This window comes from Choloepus didactylus, chromosome 1 (assembly GCF_015220235.1).
Source record: "Choloepus didactylus isolate mChoDid1 chromosome 1, mChoDid1.pri, whole genome shotgun sequence".
NCBI classification, from domain to species: domain Eukaryota; kingdom Metazoa; phylum Chordata; class Mammalia; order Pilosa; family Megalonychidae; genus Choloepus; species Choloepus didactylus.
This window is the reverse complement of record NC_051307.1, coordinates 11,827,332-11,847,659: the sequence shown is the minus strand read 5'-3', so window position 1 is coordinate 11,847,659 and position 20,328 is coordinate 11,827,332. Positions and strand designations below refer to the sequence as shown.

The 20,328-nt window shown below is 39.4% G+C and overlaps 1 pseudogene; it reads right to left on the bottom strand.

The window, feature by feature from the left end:
- Nucleotides 1–18,814: 18,814 nt before the first annotated feature.
- LOC119505706 lies at nucleotides 18,815–19,713 on the bottom strand (annotated as a pseudogene).
- Nucleotides 19,714–20,328: the final 615 nt, after the last annotated feature.

Sequence of the window (20,328 nt, the reverse complement as noted above, 5' to 3'; positions counted from 1 at the left end):
TCCCAGCTAACAGAAGTTTTCCAGATGCCATTGGCCATCCTCCAGTGAAGGTACCCTACCCAATTACTGATGTGTTACCTTGGACACTTTATGGCCTTAAGACTGTAACTGTGTAGCCAAATAAACCCCCTTTTTATAAAAGCCAATGCTTCTCTGGTGTTTTGCATTCTGCAGCATTAGCAAACTAGAACACCTTCTGAGACCTGAGCCCATTCTGGTCTGGGAAAACCTGATTGGGGTAACCAAGGAAACCAGATGCCTAGACAACAGAAAACTACAACAAACCTACACTAAGAAAAAAGAAGTTATGGCCCAGTCAAAGGAACAAATTTATACTTCAACTGAGATACAGGAATTGAAACAACTAATGCTAAATCAATTCAAAAAGCTTAGGGAAGATACGGCAAAAGAGATGAAGTGTATAATGAAAACACTGGGCAAACATAAGGTAGAAATCAAAAGTTTGAAAAAACAACTGGCAGAATCTATGGAAATGAAAGGCACAACACAAGAGATGAAATACACAATGGAAACATACAACAGCAGATCCCAAGAGGCAGAAGAAAACACTCAGGAAGTGGAGAACAAGAAACCTGAAAGCCTACACACAAAAGAAAAGATAGGGAAAAGAATGGAAAAATATGAGCAATGTCTCAGGGAACATGAAGAGCATGAATGTACATGTCATGGGTCTCCCAGAAGGAGAAGAGAAGGGAAAACGGACAGAAGCAATAACAGGGAATAATCAATGAGAATTTTCCATCTCTTATGAAAGACATAAAATTATGTGCCCCAAACAGAATAGGCCTATGCCAAGATACTTAATAATCAGATTATCAAACATCAAAGTTAAAGACAGAATCCTGAAAGCAGCAAGAGAAAAGCTATCAATCATATACAAAGGAAGCTTGATAAAACTATGTGCAGATTTCTCAATAGAGACCATGAAGGCAAGAAGGAAGTGAGGTGATATATTTAAGATACTGAAAGAGAAAAACCACCAACCAAGAACCCTATATCCAGCAAAACTGTCCTTCAAATATGAGGGAGAACTTAAAATATTCTCTGACAGACAGACAATGACAGAGTTTGTGAACAAGATAACTGCTCTACAGGAAACACTAAAGGGAGCACTACAGACAGAAAGGAAAAGACAGGAGTGAGAGATTTGGAACATGATATTGGGAGATAGTAGCACAGCAATGTAAGTACACTGAACAAAGATGACTGTGAGTAGGTTTGAATGAGGAAGGTTAGGAGCATGTGGGACACCAGAAGGAAAGAGGAATGATAAAGACTGGGACTATATAACTCAGTGAAACCTAAGGTGCTCAACGATTATGATAAAAGGTACAAATATGTTTTTACATGAGGGAGAATAAATGAATGTTAACATTGCAAGGTGTTAAAAATAGGGTGGGATTGGGAGAAAATACAATCAATGCAAACTAGAAACTATAATTAACAGAAACATTGTATTATGCTTCCTTTAATGTAACAAAGGCAATATACCAAAGCTAAATGCATATGGGGGTGGGGACGTAGGGAAGAGGTATGGGACTCTTAGCATTGGAGATGTCTGATTCCTTACTCTACTTTGGTTTAATGCTATTTTTCCTTTTATCGCTTCCTAGCTGTCATGGTTTTTTTTTCTCTCTTTTTTTTTTCTTTTGTCTCTCTACCTTCTTTGACTCTTCCTCCTTCTTTGTGGAAGAAATGGAGATGTCCTTATATAGATAGTGGTGATGGTGGTGAATACATAAATATGTGACTATACAGGGAACCATCGATTTTTTTACTTAGAATGGAATGTATGGTGTGTGAACAAAACCATCTTTTAAAAAATGGGTTGATGAAGAAAGCTTGAAGGCACTAAATTGAGTGAAATAAGACAGACACATAAGAACAAATACTGCAGGGTCTCACTGATATGAACTAGTTATAATATGTAAACTCATAGACATGAAATATAAGTTACTAGGATATAGAATGGGGAGTGGTTGCTTATGAGCAGAATGTTCAACTAGGGTGAACTTAAATGTTTGGAAATGGACAGAGGTGATGGTAGCACATTGTGATAATAACTAACAGTGCTGAATGATCTGTGAATGTGGTGAAAAGGATAAGCTCAGCATCACGTATATCATTAGAAGGAAAGTCAGAGGTTAAAAGATGGGAATGTATGAAACAGTGAATCTTGTGATGGATGATGTCCATGATTAACTGTACAAATATTAGAAATTCCTCTCATGAACTAGAGCAAATGTAGGATACTATAACTAGAAGTTAATAATAGAGAGGCATATAGGGAAAACATGTATACCTATTGCAAACTATATACTACAGTTAATAGTATTTTAACATTCTTTCATCAACAGTAACAAATATACTATACCAATACTATCAATCAACAATGGAGGGGGGGTAGTTAGGGGTATGGGAGGATTTGAGTTTCCTTTTTTGTGTGTGTCTTTATTTCTTTCCTGGAGTAATGAAAATGTTCTAAAAACTGGAAAAAAATTAATTGTGGTGATGGATGCACAGCTGTATGGTACCATGGGCAATTGATGTACACTTTGGATCTTTGGATAATTGTATGGTTTGTGAACAATCTCAATTTTTTAAAAATGACCAAAAAAAAAAAAAAGAACAAATATTGATTAGCGAGGTTTTCAGGGAATGATCTTGATCAAAAGGGGGACATGTTCAAGCAAAATAGAGTCTTTATGGCTAAGAGATTTCAAATGGAGTTGAGAGGTCATTCTGGAGGTTGCTCTCAGGCATATCTCAACCAGATGTCACAGGCCACAGTGTGCAGGGCTTCAAGCAGTGGTGCTCGTGAAAACCCTGAGGTCATCAGAACCCTAAACACCAGCCATGGCTACATGGAATCAACAATGGGCCCGAGTTTGTGCCCCACTAGGGTACATATTTTTTTATATTTGGATAACCAGAGAATATAGTATGGATACTGCCACTCCAAAAGGTTGCACAAGGTAAGAAACCCCCCTGCTCAAACTATTTGGGAAAACATAAAATCTTATCTCCCTAAAAGCCTTCCTGCCAGTGTTCTTTAATTGCTCCATGAATCCTTGTCCTGTTTATTCTCCTCCTGGGGTCACTCATAATAAAATTAACCACGCAATTTGTTTCTCACAGTCTTCCAGCTTCAGGACTCCTCCAGTTTCACCAGCCTGCATCATGCCAGCACCTAGCCACAGGAGATACCCGAGAGTATCTACAAATGCAGGGAAAACATTTCTACTCCTCAACCCCTCCTGCCAGTGCCCCCAGCCAGCATGAAGTAGTGAAAGTTGTCGTCACCCCTTATCCCTCATCCACTGAGGAATCTAACAACAGAAAGCAAGACTGAAACCACCACTCACCAACCCACCCCTTTTCTGCTGAAGTAGCTGTCCTTGACTTTTAGAAAAGTCAGAATCATTAGGGGAAAAAAAGGTCAGGAGACATAACAACCAACTGCCGCTTGTGAAATGTGATCAGATGCTTTTATGAAAGACTGAGCCAAAAGAAACACAGAGAAATGGAAAATGGAAAATGGAATATTAGTTAACCAAGAGAATTGTTTTCTCTATGAAAGAAGTGGCTTGGAGGTTTGCAACATTAGCATGATTCAGCAAAATATAGAGACAACAGATAAATCAAATATGGCAAAAATATTAACAACTGTTGAATATTTTCAACCTTGGTGGATCAGTGGATGCCTATTATGCTATTATTTCAACATTTCCATATGTCTGAAAGCTTCCATAATAAACCTTTTTAGAAAAACCAAAACCCTGGCTCTGCTACCTTATACATAAACTTAGGCAAGATACTTCATCTTGCCATGCCTCAGTTGCCCCAACTGTTAAACTGGGATAGTAGTCATAGGATTGCTGTGAGGATTTTATGTATGGACACAGGTAAAAATTGTTGAAAACAGGCCAAGCACAACGTCAGAGCAAATGTGTCTGCTATTATTAAATACCTGCAAACTGGACCTAACTCCATCCCCATTGGTGATGAAAAGCACATGTTCACTGCCCAACACCTCAGCTGGCTCTCAGGTAGGCATCGTAAATGTCCACTCCACTTCCTCGTTCGCTCAGAATCACTACATGCTCAAAGAGGCTTCTAATGTCTTGATTTTCTCACTCTCCACCTGTGGTTTTCAGGCTTGGAAAAACAAGGTTGAGTTCCTATTGAACAGGGAGGTTTACATTACAAGTTTAGCCTTTCTGCAGGACTGTTAAAGTCCTCCTAAGAACTTTGTTTTCGTAAGCTGACACCAGAGAAACAACAGTTCTAGGTCAAATGTGTTACAGGGGCTAGTGCCAGTAAGGAAACCAAATGGATGAGGGTTTTAATTTGTTCAAGACCTCAGGGTCATGGACAAAATTATTATCCCTCACTTCCTGGTACTCTTGACCCCAATACCACCCTGATCCTTGCTCAGCCTGTCCAGCGTGCCTCTATACCAGGACAGTCAATACCATTTTGCCTTCACCTGATAGGACTCTTTGAATGAGTCTTACCCTTAAATAGTCAATGTGAATTAACTATAAATGTAGGTAGTTAACATCAACAGTTCCTGGTAGATATGGGCACTAGTCTTTCTACATTAAATCCTGCCACCTTTGCTCAACCTCTTCCTCAGAGTAAACATACCACACAGATGGAAGTTATTTCAAATAATTTCCCCATCTCCCTTGGGCTCTTGACTGAAAAAAAGAAACTTTCTGCTCTATGACACCACCACTGAAAACTTAACAGGGACACTTAGCTTGCAAATTGTGCAACACGTCCAAACATTAAGCATATTCGTACTGAATCTATTGCTGTATCTGTTATACAAGTATTTATGCTAAACAGAGATGCTTAAAGATGGTCCGTTAGTTATGAGAGCCTAGGCCGAGGGCTAGGGCAGTGACCTGTGCAGTAAAGAGTTAACTCAGCAGCCTTGGGATGGTGGTATCATAGAGCAGGGACTGTTGACGTCAACCACCTACATTTATAGTTAATTCACCTTGAGTATTTAAGGGTAAGACAGGATGTCGTGCAATTTTTGCCCTTCCTGGGAGCACTTTTGTTTATCTGAATTGAGGGAATTTTCTTTGTCTTGGTTTTATAATATGGGTTCTTCTTTTTTCCAGTGTCCCTTCTGTTTACAGTACCTGCAAGTGTCCTTGCCCATAGGTAGTCAGTTGGGAAATGGGTCACCTAGCTGTTCAATCTGCAAGGCCATAAGTTTATTTTAGATCCAGTCTTGTTTTGGTCCTATATCTCTTTCAAAGAGTTCTACCAGATGTTGTAGTTCAGGTAGAGAGACTATTTCCCATTCTTAGTTCTCTTTTTGACTCAGGTTTCTAATTTCCCTTTTAACTCATTGACAAAATGAATGAAAGGGCCATAGTTACACTAGCACCTGCTTTAAAACCCTGAATGTTTTTGGAATGTATTTTCTAGTCTATCCCAAAAGTTTCAATAGTTTCATCTTTTCTCTGCATGACTGAATTATGGTCTAATCAATCAATTTTATTGTACCAGAAAGGTATGGCTTTTAAGCACATTGCCCTATTTTGGGGGGAGCTTTTTTGACCCTCATGTTTATTGAAGAATCCTGTACATTCCTTTCCGAGTCAGTCCTATCATCTTTGGCCATCCAGGATTTAGCATCTAAGATTCAGACCAACATAGGTACAAGTCAACATAGGTCAGGTAACCTTGGGTTATATGCACCCAAAAGAAGTCTAAATTCTTCTATGAATAGTTCCTGGTCTTATCTGGGTTTAGAGAAATCCTTAATTATAACTTAATTCAACTCCAGTCCCAGGTTTAAATTCTATCTGGCTCATGGGACGGATAGATCTTTAGAGACAACTGGAATTTGGGGGTCTTAATTTGATGGCAAAAGTTCAGGGGTCTGACAAGGGGAAGAGGGGGATGAGTCTAGTGCAGAAGCTTAGAAATGGGAAGGAAAGGGGGAGAAGTAGTGCTAGATATAGGGAAGAAACTGGAGGGCAAGGTGGAACAGTGGGCACTAGAAAATGAGTCTAGTTTTTTGTTGTTTAAATTTGTCAAATTGCTCATTTGTTTTGGCTAAAGAATGTTTTTGTGAAGTAATTTTTGAATCAGAATTTTGTTTGGAAGATTCTGCATGCCAATCAAAAAATTCTGTCCATTGGCCCTTAGAAAGCTTATTCTCTTTCTTCTCTAAAGCATCTCTTGAACAATTCTGTTCAAGTCACAGGCCCCAGAATGGCCTTTGAAGGCTCAAGTTGTCAGAAAAATCAATTTGATTAAACAAAAATTTACATCTTTTATAACTTTAGACATTAAGTAGAAGTAATGCTAGCTTGTTTGATCAAAATATGTATGTTTAGAAAGAACATACCCAAGTAGAATAAAAATGTAAGCTTTCATTATACTTAAAACTGATGAATGGTGAGGAGCAGAAATTTGTCTCTCCCCTAGAGCAGCTGGCAATTACCCAAGAACTATATGAAACAGTGTTTTCGGGGTCTCCAGTAACCAGTCACACATTGGACACAAGTTTGGAACTGGAGGAAAAGCTGAGATCTCAGTGAACATTGTAAGTTCCCCGGACCAGGGGTCTGGCGCCCCTCCCCACCCAGACCTCACAGACTGTCTTGCTGCCGGCTCCCTGAAAGGGGGGAAAAAAAAAACCAAAAAACAGCAATCTGCTGAGGGAAAGAAGGGAGGCTCAACCCAGCCTCAACTGCAGAATTAATTAACAAATTAATTAACTAACTTTGGGAGCTGGGGTGCTAAAGAAGGGCTGAGCTCCAAGAAGTGGGGGCACGTAAAAGCGGGCACCCATTCCCAGACTCCAAAAAAGCCATTTTTTTTTCCCTTACATTTTGTCCCTTCTGGCTTCTCACGGATCCCTTATCTCTTTGCATTTCAATAGCCCCTGGCAAGGGTGGAACTGAAGCGGTTGGAGAGTAATTATCAGACAATAGCCCAAAGCATATCTTTAAATGCTCTATTCTGACACTGACAAAACTTCCAGGCTGGGGAAACACATTTAAAAGAGACTCTTTTTTTTTTTTTTCCTTTTTTCTTTTTCTTGATTTCTTTTCTACTTTTTTTTTTTTTTTTTTTTTTAATCTTAAAGTAATATATGTGGTTATTTTCTATCGGAAAGCCCAGGTTGAGGGACTAGGCTGGGCTTGAGGGGAGACAGAGTACCCACAGTGTCTTTGAATTCTGTATTCACTACCCCCGTCTTTAATTGGCAACTCAGGCTGACCAAGGAATCTACCTGGAGAGGCCCCAAAGAGGAGAGAGGAGAAGGGAATAGTGCCCCTGAGAGACAACTGGAGTTCTGAGGATTGGGAGACTGGAGGGAGGCCCAGCACAACTGGAAGTCCTCCTTCTGGGAATTCAGACCCCAGGGGCTGGAATTCAGATTCCACCTTCAGTCAACCACGCCCCGACAGGATCAGAGTCACCAGGAGAACTAAAGGCTCCACACCTCCTTACACTGGTGGGGGAGCTACGGGCTGGCCAGCGCCACCTGCTGGACAGGAGAGGAAAAGCACCAATTCTAAAGGCCTCATAGGAGGGTCTCATTCTCAGGAAAACTCCATACCCTCCCAATGAGACCTGGGCCTCACTAGACTGGGAAAATCTGATCAGGGTCGACCATATCTGAGGAGACCCACTCACAAAAAGGTTACATAGAGGCAGAGCAAGAAACAGAAAAAACAAGAGGGGAAAAATTCTGATCAACTAAATAGAACCTAAGTTAGAGGTCCAGAATAAGTTGAACTGAATAACAGAGGCCAGAAAACAAAGCCAACCAACAAGAAAACCACTAGGTAAATGACAGAAAACAAGCTCCAAAATAAACTAATCAAGAGAATCAGATGCCTAGACAACTTAAGATAACAAGCCATACCAGGAAACACGAAAACATGGACCAGCCAAAGGAACAAACTAATAGCTCAGCTGAGACACAGGAGTGGAGGCAACTAACGCTAAATAAATTTGATGAAATGAAGGAAGATATAGCAAAAGAGCTGAAGGATATAAAGAAGACACTGGCTGACCATAAAGAAGAATTCATAAACTTAAAAAAACAAATGGCAGAACTCATGGGAATGAAGGCCACAATGGAGGAGATGAAAAACACAATGGAGGGACACAACAGTAGATTTGAACAGGCAGAAGAAAGGATCAGTGAGCTGGAAGACAGGTCATTTGAATTCATACACACAAAAGAACAGATGGTGAAAAAAATGGAAAAATATGAGCAGGGTCTTAGGGAGCTGAGTGACAACATGAAACGCACAAATATACGTGTTATGGGTATCCCAGAAGGAGAGGAGAGGGGAAAAGGGGAAGAAAGAGTAATAGAAGACATATTCACTGAAAATTTCCCAACTCTTATAAAAGACAGAAAATTAGAGATTCAAGAAGTACAACGTACCCCAAATAGAATAGATCCCAATAGACCTACTCCAAGACACTTACTGGTCAGATTGTCCAATGTCAAAGACAAAGAGAGGATTCTGAAAGCAGCAAGAGAAAAGCAATCCATCACATACAAGGGAAAGTCAATAAGACTATGTACAGATTTCTCTGCAGAAACCATGGAGGCAAGAAGACAGTGGCATGATATATTTAAGATACTGAAAGAGAAAAACTGCCAACCAAGAATTCTATATCCAGCAAAACTTTCCTTCAAAAATGAGGGAGAGATTAAAACATTTTCAGACAAACAGACACTGAGAGAGTTTTTGAATAAGAGACCGGCACTACAAGAAATACTAAAGGGAGTACTACAGGCTGATAGGAAAAGACAGGAGAGAGAGAGTTGGAGAAGAGTGCAGAAATGAAGATTATCAGGAAAGGTAAAAGGAGAGGAAAAAATAAGATATGACATATAAATTCCAAAAAACAAAATGGTAGTAGAAAGTACTGCCCTTACAGTAATAACACTAAATGTAAATGGATTAAACTCCCCAATAAAAAGACACAGACTGGCAGAATGGATTAAAAAACAGGACCCATCTATATGCTGTCTACAATTTATATTAAAGTGCTTATTTATCTCTGTAAGTCAATCATAACACAATCCCTTAAAGAAAGTTTATTTTCTAATTTATTAATACCACTGGAAAGTAGAAAAATACTACACGCGTGGTGACTTTCTAAATTATAGACACAAAGACAGATATACAGAGAGCTTATAGCTTCAACTCAAAAATTTGTTTTGGATCAAGAGTAAACAGAATTACAGTCCTCACCAGGTCATACCAAAGATTTGTTGTTCTCCCAGTGGAGTGAATTCATTGACTTGGGCTCCAAATAGCCAAGCTAACAGTAAAAACTGTCATTTCTCACCCAACAAAGTCAAGATTCTTATAAATTACTCAGTTTACAGAATGATCAGACAATAAAACCAAATTCCCTATCAAAAAGACTAAAAAAACAGATTTTTTATTGTTTCTCACCCAACAGAATATAGATTTCTATAAACCATTAATTCATTTACAGAAATCATCTAATGAGCAGACCATAAATCCAAATTCCCAATGGGGAATAGTTTATCAGCCATAATAAAAAACAAAATCGGTTGAGTGTAACTTTAAAATTAGAAAAACAGAGTCAGCAAAACAATGTCATGTTGAATTCACCTCTGGGAGCTAAGGAAAGTTCACCTGGCTGTTAGGTGAACCCATTGGATGCCTTGGTGGAAAATCTGCAAAACTGTTAAAAGATGATTTTCTGAAAAAGGTAGAATCTTGACTCTCATACAGATAAAGATAACATGTATTAGAGAATTTACTTCATTCATATATAAGGAAATCAGGCAGATGTTAACAACCAGTTCAAAAGAAAAGTAAAAAGAGAACAAATGTATATGGGGTAAAGGAATGCTGAGATGAATTGCAAATGGAGACAAAATTGATTTTTTGCAATCTTTTTTTTTTTGCAAAATTGATTTTTTGTAGACAATAATTGAGGAATTCAATTAAATTATTACCAGGGAGTACAGCATTTACATATCCCATCAGTTATCTACAACTTAACAGAGTTGCAAAATATCTCAAAGATAGCAAACAGAGCTTCATTCCGATAACCAGATGGATATGCTATAGTTTTCCATTGAAACTTTTTTCTAAAATGGGAATTCATTTACTACTCCTTGCACCTCTTTTTATGCCTTCAGTATCTCAAAATGATCTTTTTAAAAGAAAGCTGTATTTTAAAAGTTATATCCTCCTTTAGAGAGAGACGCTCTGTGGATGTTCCCCCCTCAACTTCCTGGGGCTGTGTAAAAACACTCCATGCTATAAACCCGAGGCTCAGGGACATCTAGAGATTTCTCTTCCCTACTCTTCCTACAACTGGTTTCTGAGGGCAGAGGTGGAGTCCTCCTACCCCCTCAACATGTGGATCTCAAGTACTGGGGTAGATGCTTAACATATCTCAAATAATTTGAGTCCCCAGTCTCAGAAAAACTGCACCAGTGTTAAACAGGCAGGATGGCTTTATTCAGGGACTGGTGTAGCAGGGGAGTGAGAGGAGAGCTCAACTCCATAGAAGCAAGAGACACCCAACTTTGTAAGGGCTAGGAGTGGGTTGGAGGAAAAGCATAGGAAGATAGTAAGGAGGGTTGATCACTGGGACGGATGGGGAATTTACTGAGGTTGCAATTAGGACTGCTTGGTTCAGAAAGTTATCCTTTGCCATATTTAGGCCATATGGAGTTTTTAAGGGCTGAGAGAAAGGTAGATAAGGAACTACCCACTTAAGAGTTTTCAGGCACGAGTTTTCAGGCACCTGGGTAACTGGATGAGGTTTTAGGGTTGAGTTTGATATTTAGAATAGTTAAGAGTCTGAAGTTGGTTTTCCTTTTTTCTTTCTTTCTTTCTTTTTCTGCAATCTGAGATGTGTTCCCCTGTAGTCCCCCAGCTGCAAGATTCATTTCAAGGATTGGGGAGGAAATGGGTAGGGGTGCACAAGGAGTAAGGCTAGAAGCTTGGTCAAAAGAAAGGAAAACTGTCTTGTTCCCTCCTCAACATGATGAGGTAGTTATTACCCCCATTTTTGCCTAAGGAAACTACAGGCCTGTGCCGGTTTGGATGTATTGTGTCCCCCAGAAAAAGCCATATTCTTTGATGCAATCCTGTGGGGCAGACGTTTTGATGCTGATTGGATTGGAATCATTTGGGTGTTTCCATGGAGATGTGACCCATCCAACTGTAGGTGATAACTCAGATGAGATAATTTCCATGGAGGCGTGGGCCTGCCCATTCAGCATGGGCCTTGATTACTGGAGCAGTATGTAAGCTCAGACAGAAGGAGCGAGCTTGCTACAGCCAAGAGGGACATTTTGAAGAATGCACAGGAGCTGAGAAAACAGGAACTGTAGATGAGAGACAGTTTGAAGATGGCCATTGAACACAGACATTTGCTCTGGAGAAGCTAAGAGAGGAAAACGCCCCAAGAGCAGCTGAGAGTTACATTTTTGAGGAACTGCAGCCTAGAGAGGAACGTCCTGGGAGAAAGCCATTCTGAAACCAGAACTCTGGAGCAGATACTGGCCATGTGCCTTCCCAGCTAACAGAGGTTTTCCAGACACCATTGGCCATCCTCCAGTGAATGTAACCAATAGTTGATGACTTAATTTGGACACTTTATGGCCTTAAAACTGTAACTGTGTAACCAAATAAATCCCCTTTTATAAAAGCCACTCCATTTCTGGTGTTTTGCATTCTGGCAGCATTAGCAAACTGGAACAAGGCCCAAATGGTCTTTAGATGCCTAAAACTTACCAAGGACCCCTCCAGGGCCTGGGCAGTTGGACCATCTGTGCTACTGGGTGGGGTCATCCCTAATCAGATACAGTCCTCTTCTCTTCCCTCTGTAGAACTCTCCAACCACTTATGCCATGCAAGGAGTCTACCAGATGCCAGAGCAGTTCTGGGAGTTATCTGTGGGTTATCCTAAGGCCCCATGGCTGTATTCTGGTTCCAGGAAGGCAACTGGACCTGAGGATCACTCCAGTTGGCCAGCATGGTATTTCGCCTATGGGAAAGGCAGGAAGTTGAGCCACCAGCATGGTGCTAACATACTAGTTGGAGTGAACCCAGTAGTTTTTATAGAAGAGGACCACCAAAAATATTCACCCAATCACACACCCTAGAGGCTGTCCTGACCAAGGCTTAGAGGAGCTGTCATACCTTGAGTGACTTCTCCCTTGCCCACGTTGATTTCTGAGTGTCTCTTTGTGTGGTGGATGCAATGGGGAGAATCAGGGAGTCCAGTTGCAGAAAGGCTAGTCAAGGAGCTCTGGGAGCATGAACTCTCAAAGAGGCACTCACTCACACAAACCTGAGTGTGAGCCCCTCTTTAATTTTGCACCCTAGTCCCAGGCCTATGACTCAGTTGAAGTCTCCACTGGTCAGACCTAGTGTTTTTTTCAGAAATACACATCAAGTAGGAACTTGGGGAAGCCCATGGTCCACTAGCCACGAGGGTTGAACCCCTCTAATTGCCATTCTGGCCTTATTGCCCAATACGTCAGTCAAATCTGCCTTGCCCGTAGCAGTGAAGTGTTTCTACTTAGGCGATCCCAGAATCTCATCAACACCACCAAGATCAGAGAGTCATTTCTGTCCAGCATTTCCCATAGCTCGTAGCTTATTGGAAGTGATGGGCTAACCAGTAGAACAAACAAACAAGAAAACAATTAAAATCCCAGATTGGGAATACTGATTGGAAGGCCAGATAGGTACCAGAGAATACCCAGAGAGCTCACTATAAAGCTGGCATGGGACACTGCCCAAGCAGGCTAGTGACCAACACGTGGGAGGAGATGGACAATCAGCTTGAAAAGGTAGATGTTCTCAAGTTTTGTGAGACTTTGTAGGTGCAAAGAGGGGAATTGACTGAGGGATCTTAATTTCTTCTGAGGAGATAACTGAAAATTTTCTGAAGCAAGAGACCAGAATTTTTTTTTAAAGTTATGAAGTTTAATACTGAAATTTGTGAACTGTTAGTAAACATAAATTTCATTTTATCTTATTCTAATGTACAATTGCTTTTTTTTTAGTGTTGCTCTAGATATTAAAATACGTCTGCTGAACTTTCCACAGTCCGCTTAGTTAATAATGTATTGCTTCATGTAACATGTAGGAACCTTGCAACCATAGATGTCCATTAATCCCTCCTTCCTTTAATTCAGATTTGTCTCATGTATATTTCATGTATATCTACATATATTATAAACTCCACAACACAGTGTTATAATTTTTACTTTAAATGATTCTCTGGATTTTTTAAATGAAGAAAAAATAGGCCTTTTTATTTAGTCAGATAGTTGCCATTTCTTATACACCTAATTCCCTCCTGAAGATCCAAGTTTTCATCTGGAATCATTCCCAATATGTTGAATTCCTTTAGCATTTTTTTTTAGTGAAGATCTGTGGATTACAAATTCTTATATTTTATCAAAAAGAATCTTTATTTTACATTCATTCTTGAAAGATATTTTTGCTTATTACAGAAACCAAAGTTTTTTTAGTACTCTAAAGATGTAGTTCATTCTTGGCCTTCATAATTTCTGATGAAAATCCTGTGCTATGTCCCTCGCATGTAATGTTTCTTTTTTCTGGCTGCCTTCAAGATTCACTTTGACATGATGTATACAACTTAATCTCAAATGTTTAGAAAAAGATAGATGATAGATGGATAGATGATAGATCTAGATAGATAGATAGATAATAAAATGCAATGGCAAATGTGGAAAAATGTCTAAAGTTGGTGGAAAGTTGGTGGATCGGGGTATCTGAGGTATGGGTGTATGTTGGAGTTCTCTGTATGGATTTTATATTATTTTTGCAACTATACTGTAACTGTGAAATTATTTCAAAATAAAAAATTATGAATAAAAAAAAAAGATTCGCTTTGACTTCCACAGTTTGACTATGATGCCTAGCTATAGTTTTTGTCTAATTTAACTTGCATAGGGTTCACTGAGCTTGTTGAATATGCTCTTATGTTTTTTCAATCAAATTTGGGAAGCTTTCTGCTTTAAAGCTTCAATATTTTTTCTTTATTCATTTTCCTATTTCTGGGATACCTCTTACACACATATTACACCTTTCAGTATTATTACACAAGTCCCTGTGTCTTCATTTCTTTTGCTAATCCTTTTCTCTCCTTTAGATAGGATAATTTCTATTGCTCTATTGTCAAGTTCACAGATTCTTTCTTCATCTCCATTCCATTAAACCCTTCCAGTGAATTGTTTCACACATGTATTTTCCATTTGGCTCACTTTATAGTTTGTTTTCCTGTAATGAGACTTTTTTTTATTGATTACAAATCTCTCTTTACTTAATTAAGCAAAGTCACAGTGGCTGCTTTAAATCCTTGTCTTCTAATTCTATCATGCAGGTCATCTCAGGGTCGATCTCAGTTGACTGTCTTTTCTTTTCCTGATTCCTCTTATGTTGAGTAATTTTGAATTGTATTCTGAATATTGTGAAGACTCTGGATTCTGTTATACTCCTCCAATAGTGTTTGTTTTACTAGACAATTCACTTGGTGTGCTGGTTTAAATGTATTATGTCCTCCAACTGCCATTATCTTTGATGCAATCTTATGGGGCAGACATTTTAGTGCTGATTAGATTGGAATTCTTTGAGTGTTTCCATGGAATGTGCCCCACCTAACTGTAGATGATAACTCTGATTAGATATTTCCATGGAGGCATGGCCCCACCCATTGAGGGTGGGCCTTGATCAGTGGAGCCATATAAATGAGCTGACAGGCAGAGGGAACTCAGTGCTTCTGTGAGTGAAGACAGCACAGAAGCTGCAGGTAAGAGACATTTTGAACATGGCCGTTGAAAGCAGACTCTTGCTCCGGAGAAGGTGAGAGAAAGCAAATATCCCAAGTGCAACTAAGAGTGACATTTTTGAGGAACTGCAGCCTAGAGAGGAACATCCTGGGAGAAAGCCATTTTGAAACTAGAACTCTGGAGCAGACGCCAGCCATGTGCCTTCCCAGTTAACAGAGGTTTTTAGGACACCATTGGCCATCCTCCAGTGAAGGTACTCAATTGCTGATGTGTTACCTTGGACACTTTATGGCCTTAAGACTGTAACTGTGTAACCAAATAAACCCCTTTTATAAAAGCCAATCCATTTCTGGTGTTTTGCATTCCAGCAGCATTAGCAAACTAGAACACTTGGCTTGACGCAAACTACACATTTTATCATTTGGTAGTTCTGATGAATCTTAGTTCACTCCCCCTATCTTTATTTGAACTTATTTTAAATGCATATGCTGCTTCAGGGTCAGCCAAAGACTTAGATTTCATAGACAGAATTTGGGGCGCTCTCTCTGTGGTTCTCTATTCCAGCATTCTCCCTTCACTTTCTAGTGCTTTTGTTTGGCCAGAATGCTGTCTTTTGGTTCTTCAGGACAAAAAAAAATCTGTAGGTTCTCTTGTTGGAGTTTCATCTGTCCTGCACAGCACTGACTTTGGCCTGCCCTCAGCCTAAAAGCCACAAAGTTCAGAATTTACCTGCCATTCTTTTTCCATGTTTTTACTCCCCTCTAGAATCTGACTACTTTTGATCCACTCTCTAGTGCCTTCTCTATATATTCTCAGGAACTATGTCTTTCTGTTTTGCCATCTTTAGCATGTCAGCTTGTCACTTTGTGGATTACAAGATGACTTCTATGATTCAAGACAGTTTAAGCCATGTTCGTGGCAAAGAGATACACCAGCCACTCTGTATCATATCAGATTTAGAAGTTTTCCCAAGTCTCAGTAGACTTCTTACATCTTAGTAGCCAAAACCAGGAAGTGGGGGTTCTGCTGTAACCCCTAAAAATGCAGAAGTGGCTTTGGAGTTGGATAATGGGTAGAGGATGGAAAAAATTAAGGTGCATGAAAGAAAAAACATGGATTACCTTAAACATTAAGTCTGAGCTCCAATCTTTTTCCATTGAGTTTCCTAACTGAGATTACTTCAATCCAATTCATGGTCCTTTGGGAATTGTTCAATGTCTAATATTTTTCATGTTCCTTGATGAAAATCTGTCAAAGTATTTGTCATTTATTACCTTGTCTGCCTGTTCTGTCATAGCTGCTGTTTGTCTTTAAGAGGAAGTCCATAGGAGAGGAGACATATGTAGGTCTGATAAGTTTGCCTTCTGAATTGGCCCTGAGGACAAATGAATAAAAGGTCTTGTGAGTCTGGCTTCCTTTCTAGAACATCTTTGCCTTGGGTCACCCAATAAAACCTTACAAGAACTTTCATCAGACGGGTCTCTGTCTGCAATTTTGGTCATGGGAGAGATCTCCCTGCACACTCCACCTGCCAGTGCCATTGATTTATCACTTCAATAATTGCAAGTGGCTAAATCTCAGGTTCAAAGGCCAAGGACAAGTTGCAGAAGCAACACTTCCTACTGATTGCTAGCCAGTTCCACATGGGTTCATCTGCCAGCAAATCTACACCTCTTCATTGCAGGAATTCTGATTTCTTAGTTGTTTTCTCACTATAATCCTAATCTCTGCCCCTACTTCTCTAAATATCATATTTCCACTGAGATAACATGGATAAAGAGGGGTCACTTTGGAGAATTTTTGATATGAGAAACTTGGTTGTTTAAGGGGTTCAAAGGACACATATGAGAGGAACAAAATGCCCAACATTCAGTGGCCAACATTTTTTTAAACAGTTTTATTCACACACCATATGATCCATTCAAAGTGTACAATCAGAGGCTCTCAGTACAATCACAGAGTTGTATATTCATGACAACCAACCTGAGAATATTCTCATTGCTCCATAAAGAAATATTCTGTACCGCATATATCCCCTTATTATTGACACTTAGCATTGGCATGCTACCTCTGTTGCAGAAAATATATTACAAGATTCTTATTTCATGTAAGAACATTCTTGTATTTGTACAATTAACCACAGTCATTGTCCATTAATCCTCTAGCTCTCCTTCTAGTTATATACATGACCCTAAACCTCCCCTTTCAACCATAATCACACCCATAATTCAATGCTTTTAATTACATTCAGAGTCATGTACTACCATCGCCTCTACCCATTTCCAAACATTTACAATAAATTTTAAAATTCTGTACAAATTAAGCACCAGCTCCCCATTCTCTATCCTCATTCTATCTCCTGGTAACCTATACTCTAGATTTTAACTTCAAGAGTTTGCTCATTATAATTAGTTCATATTAGTGAGACCATAAAATATTTGTCCTTTTCTGTCTGGCTTATTTCACTCAACATAACGTCCTCAGGGTTCCTCCATGTTGTTGCATGCTTCAGGACTTCATTCCTTCTTACTGCTGCATGTATTATATGTACATACCATTTTATGTACATTCCACATTTTTGTTTATCCATTCATCAGTTGATGGACACTTGGGATGCTTCCATCTTTTGGAAACTGTGAACAATATCACTATGAACATAAGTGTGCAAATGTCTGTTCACATCCCTGCTTTCAGTTCTTCTGAGTAAATGCCTGGTAGAGGGATTGAATGGTCATATGCAATGGCCAACATTTTGACTGTTATGAAACTTCAAAAGGAAATTCAGAATCAAAGCTGAAACTTTACAATGTACCTTAACCAAAGCTAATGAAATGGGTGAAAAACTGAAAACTTTCTGTCCAGTAGACACACCAAAGACAAACACCAATACTTGTACTCTTTTTTTTTTTTTTTTGCAAACATTTTTCTAGGTAAGATTTCTAAGGACATCAGTGTTATTTGAGTGAAAAATAGTCTTTCATAATTAATATGAATTCATGTAATAAAATAGCAAGTACATAATTTAGATCTCCATGCCTATTTGGTAATTTTAAGGTCTCTAGTTATGAGAAAGGTACACAATGAAACAAGAACAGTTCCCTTCATATGTGGCCAAATCACTTTTCTGAAGTTGTTTGAAGACATTCTCTGATTCTCTGGTCTTCGGCGCCTGCAAAAAGTTACATCTTACATGCCCCTACCTGTTATACAAAGTCACTCAGTCATACAGACATCTGTATTCAAAACAGCCTTCTTATTTTACTCTACCACATAAGGGCTGACATCTTTTTCAAAAGAATGTTACTAGCAACAGGGTTAATTGAAGGATATCGATGACTTATGTTTGCCAAGTGCTTACCTTTGTGACAGTATAAATATGGATTATTAAAGTTGTCTACTCCGATATAAAATCTATGCAAAACCCTCATAATATAGGCAAAATGTTCAAAGGCCAAGACAATTTTTTTTTCTTTTACAAGAAAGTGCAACTGCAGGGTTTTTTAATGCTCTTCTAGGCAGTCCTGCAGAAAACTTAGCAGTTTTGGCTCAGAAAATAGAGTTCCTCATGAGGAATTAAAATTCTTCCTAGAAGAATACAGAGCAAAATTTCAGGCAGCTTTCTGAAAATAAACCATTCACTCATGGCTACACAATGGAACTGGAACAGATTAATGAAGGCTTCGGGTTTGCTGTGATTTGCACCAGAACTTGACAGAGCTTTTCTCTTACTCCAGGACATCAGGCTGTTTAAAACATCTGTAGTAGCTACGGCACTTTGTCCAACACTGACAGTAAGCAGAAAACTAATCATATAGGAGAAAATTAGAAGTGTATCCACATGTTTCAGTGTTTTTCTGGTCAAATTTCAATAGTTTCAAATAAATCACTTAAAATATGACATTTTCTTTCAGTATTTTGCATAGTTAGTAAATAATCATAAGAAAGGAGAGCTTTCTATCAGTCATCAGCAATATATTTTGTCTCAGTCAGATTATCAGCATTTGTTCAGCTGCTGCTAGATGATAAAGGAAGTTTTCTGTGGCTGGTGGAAATAGATTTTGCTTTAGTGCTTTAAAATCGAGTGCTAGCTTTTCTCCATCATTGGAAAGAGATGTAAATGGTGCTAGGTTGGCATAAATTTCTTTTGTTTTTAGGGAAATATCCTTAATAACTTGGCTGTCTGATTTCTCTGGGTCTTCTGCAGACTGAACAATTAGCTGACCAACCTCTTTGTGTAGTTTGCCCATTGTCATGACCTCTTTTGCAAGTGGAGCAATGACAATCTCACTCTCGGCCAGATTCACAAAAACATCATAGAGGTCGGGTCTGTTGCTCACCTCCAAGTATACAAATCCAGTGATGTAGCCTGGACACATCTGCAGGGCATCCAGCTCATCACCGTCAAGGTGCACGTAAGAATGAAGTATGGTCCAATCCTGTCGATGCCACACCAGGGCAGGCAGAGTCCTGGTAAACTCCTGGAGCTTCTATTCTCGGGTGGAAGACAACAATTCTCTTCTTTAGCATCAGTGCTGTGTGTAAAATAACAGTTTCCATTCCAAACTGGGATACGATGTCTTTGATGGAGCCTGCAAGATATGCTTTTCTGGCATCGAAGTCCTTGCTAAGGAAAGAGCCATTTTCTTCACTCTGGCATATTCCCTTCATGAAAACAGCAATGTAACTCTCCATTATTTTAACTGGGCTCCCATGTTTTCGGTACATTCTACACAATATCCTAGTGAAGGCAGCATATTTCTCTGGATTAAAATCTTTGGTGGTCAGAACAATAGAAAAATGAGTCACCTTTTTCAAAACTAAAGAATCTGGGACTTCAATTGTTGTGATGTAAAACCATGTTCTTTTGTACTGACCAAAGACGAAGGGATGGAGAGGCTTGTCTTCATCTGTAAGGCAGCATTTTCTCAGCAGCAGATTCCTTAACGCAGCTGTTGTGGAAGGGTAACACCAAACCGACAGGACTTCTCCATTTGTGTCCTTTTCCTTATCTCCATTCCTCAGCTTCAGCAATTATCAACACCTGCTCCCTCCTCCGTTCTTATGAAGCAAAGCTTTGGCAGCAGTGCTATCTAGATGATCAGCCCCACTCCGAGCATCAGCTGGGTGTCCGCCACCTCTGCCACTGCCATCATCCACCGCCAATACTTGTACTCTTACACAAACCTACATCTTCCTCCCTCCTACACATGTCCTCTAACTTCTGCTCCATTACCTGCTTCTGACTCCCTTCCCCATTCCTCTGATCCACCCAGATCACCTAAGGCTCAGCAGCCTCTTAAAGTCAAACAACTGGAAACCTTGAAATAGATGTGATATACACCATCAATGAACAATCTGAAAAGGTAGGTGTGGGAATGCAGAACCCACCCCCCTCCCCATAGTGAAAGTGAGTTATTGCACATAGCCACCTATATGACCAGGACAGACATTAAAAGGTCATCAGACCTTTTTGGGGGAGGGGG